The following is a 3619-nucleotide window of genomic DNA, read 5'->3' as shown; positions in this document are numbered from 1 at the left end:
GACTTGCCTAGCCAGCCCCACACTCTATAAGCCAACTCGTGGTGATAAGTCTCTCAATGTACTTTTCCTATGGCTCTGCTACTCTGATGGGGTTCTGACTGATGCACCATGTATCTGGGGACTGTGGACACATGCAGCAGAATATTCTATCTTGTTGATGCACTATAATTTACTCAGCCAATCCCCTCTTGCTGGATATTCAGGTTACTTCTAAAAATCCACTATTACACACACACACACACACACTTTTGAAAATTTTTCTCACGAGGACTCTCCATGGGGCTGAGGCCGACCCAGTAGATGCTCTGCTCATAGCAGCCCAGCTTCAGCTTGTTTCTCTCCTCCTCTCTCTCAATCCAAAAGTTTCATCCAGCACCAAAGAACCTCATGCAACCTGTGCAGAGAAGTGCCAGAGATCTTGGATCCCCAGGGGCAATCCTCGGTCATGGGGGTGGAAGGCAGACGAACACCTCAGCCTTCAGCTCCTGTTTGAAAAGCCTGGTGTATGCTCTATATACCAGTTCGGAGGGTGCCCAGTGGGCTTAAGCCCAGGTGCCCACAGTGATGACCTGTTCATCAAAGCAGCGACTTGGGTTCTCTCCCTCCCCATCTTGCTCATCCGTCTTCACTGTTTCCTGGGGTTACCTCCTAAATGAGCTATCTGCACCTCGGAGTCCTTGGCTCAGGGTCTGCTTTAGGGAACCCATTTTAGGACAGGAATTGTGGACACTTTCTTTCAAAGGCTCAACACTACCAGTTGGAAAGGGGCCATATTAGCCCATTTTTTCTCAAACTCTCGAGTCCACTTCCCCCAGAGACTATTCTCAGACTTCACGACGTAGTGTGGTAGAGAGGGTGTAGGCTTTGGAGACAGGCAAGTCACTTCACTGCATCAGCCTCAATTTCCTCATCTGAAAATGGGCCAGCTGGGCTGTCTGTTGGGCTGCACACAGCCCAGGGCCTAAAGGGAACTACAGTTCTACTACCTCCTTCCCACCCTGGGGCCTGTCCCCTTGGCACCTGCCTCCTCTCTGTGGCTGGCTGAGTAAAGCTGTGACTGAAAGCCATATCCCTAACTCTTTCCCATCCTTTAACGACCACAATTACTATAAACCAGGCTCTGTGCTGGGGGCCATGCACTCAATCCCCCAAAGTTCTGTGAGGCAGATACAATGATTATGCCCATTTCATAAGTGAATATGCTGAGGTGTAGAGAAGAGACGTGTCTGTCCAGTTGGTGTGAGGTGGAGCCTGATTTCACATCCAGACCTCTCTGGATCCTCAAGTGATGTTCTTGAGCATCACATGGGCTTGCCTCTCCCTCTCAGAACCCTCTTGAGAGAAGAGGGGATTCCTTGGAGCTGACTCAGGGCCTGGAGCAAGGAAAAGCCACATCCCTGGGGTCTGCGGGGAGGGAGAAAGTGACGCCGGGGGAAGTTCCCACACAGCTTTGAGGTTCCAACCAGCGGGGCATCTGGGGCTGGAGCAGGGGCCTGCAGGCTTTGTTGGCTACACTCTTCCCGGCGACACTGGTCTCTTGGCTGGGACAGCTTCCTGGGAGGTTGCATGGCTTGTGGGGAATTGGGGAGAAGTGAATGAGGCCACCCTTGCTGGGCTCCAGAACCCAGGGGCCGTCTGGGAAGCAGACACTCTTTAGTGGCTAGGTTAAGGGGAATTCACTGGGAATTCCAAGGCTGCTTTTCCTGGGCCACCAGGAAGATGGCCCACAAATGACCCTTGTGAGTTCCAGAGCGGCAGCATCCAAAAAATATAATGGGGCCACATATGTAATTAAATTTCTCTGTTAGCCACATTATGAAAGTAAAAAGAAAGAGATGAACTTAATTTTAATAACATATTTTATTTAACCTATCAAAAATATTATCATTTCAGCATGTAATCAATATCAAAAAATTGTAATATACTTTACGTTCTTTTTGTATTAAGTCTTTGAAATTCTGTGTATATTTTACAGTTACAGTACATCTCAATTCAGACAAGTGACCATTTCAAATGCTCAATAGCTACATGTGGCTAGTGGCTACTAAATTGGAGAGCACGGTTGGAGAGGCCCAGGGGTGATCTGAGAACGTCAGCTTTCCAAGTAGGAGTGGGGAGGGTAAACCACTGTGCCAGGTGCTGGCCAGGCTGGGGTCCCGGAGGTAACACTGGGCTCTAGGTACTGGTTATATATCATTAAATCCTTTCAACAACTCCATGAGGTAAGTATTATTACTCCTGGTAAGCTAGATGAGGAGGTCAGACCAGAGAAGTCAAGTGACTCATACAAGGTCACACAGCAGGATGGGAGTTCAGTCACTCCCAGCACTGAGAAGGTCTTATAGCCTACCCCACCCCAGGGGCACAAAGATGAACAAAGGAGGACACGCCCTGCCCACCACCCAGGATCACTGAAGCAACTGACCTGGCTCGCCAAGTGAGGGACACGTACACATACGGACAGTCTTTCGGTCGCCTTTTCTTCATGTGGAAATGGGGAAACCAAGAGGCGGATAGGCAGCAAAACCTTTTTTCCCTTTTATCTTGTCAAAGGCTGGTAAGGGTGGTGCCCGGTGGGCCCACCTAGGATGTAACTTTTCTCCTTCCTTCCCCACTCTCCCATGTGCGTGCATATGCACACACACACACACACACACACACACACAGAGCAGTGCAGAGGGTGCCGTTCCACCTGAATAGGAGACTAGGCAAGCAGCTCCATTCAGCAGATGGAGAAACTAAGGCACACAGTGAGTGACTCACATAAGATCAAAAGTCCATCAACCACCCCCAACATCAGATACATAGCTCCTGTGTCCTGCACATCCACTCTGCTTCAAGCCCTGTGCAGGCACCCGGTGTGGTAATCTGGCCAGAGACTGCCCTTCCACTCCCATCCTCCCCAGGAGCTGTGCTGCTCTGGAGCATATCAAGAGGCAAGAGAATAGTGAGGCTTGGTCAATGTTCCAGTCTGGGGGACATGTCTCTCTCTGCCTTCTGCCCCCACCAAGCTTCCAGCATTCCTGGAAAGTTCACAAAAACTCTAGAATCCCAGAAATCAGTCAGTCCCACCTCATCTTGTGATTCAGACAGGAGAAGAAACCTACCTGGTGTATACCCTAGAGGCAGGGGTGCCTGGGCCAGAACCTCCTACAGAAGACAGCAGGAGGACAGAGGCCCCTAGAGGCCCAAGGGTGGGAGAGCGTGTCTTGTGAGGACGAGGTTACCCCTGGTCACTCTAGCCCCTTCCGGGGCTGCAGACGCTGCCTTCTGACTGGTTCACATTAACACAAAGGCCATCCACCCTATCGTTCCCCCACCCTAGCCCATCCCTGTGTACACACTGTTCAGAGCAACGCCTTTCACATCCATTGGCTCAGCTAAGATAATCCAACAGTTTAGCCCTGCAGGGACTTATACCCATTATACAGATGTGGAGACTAAGGAGGCCCAGAAAGGGAAGGTACTCGGTTGCCTGATCGCTGCAGGGTGTTGGTCCTGGGAGTCTGTCCATGGCTTCCTGCTGGCTCTCACTGGACAAGTCATGGAAGTTCCCTCAGGAGATGTGCAACATTTAGTGGGCACAGAAGATTTGATGGCTTTGCAGAGCTCAGGGTCC

Source organism: Pteropus medius, unplaced genomic scaffold (genome assembly GCF_902729225.1).
Source record: "Pteropus medius unplaced genomic scaffold, Ma_sr-lr_union100, whole genome shotgun sequence".
NCBI classification, from domain to species: domain Eukaryota; kingdom Metazoa; phylum Chordata; class Mammalia; order Chiroptera; family Pteropodidae; genus Pteropus; species Pteropus medius.
The sequence above is the reverse complement of the archived record's forward strand: the minus strand, read 5'-3'. Positions refer to the sequence as shown.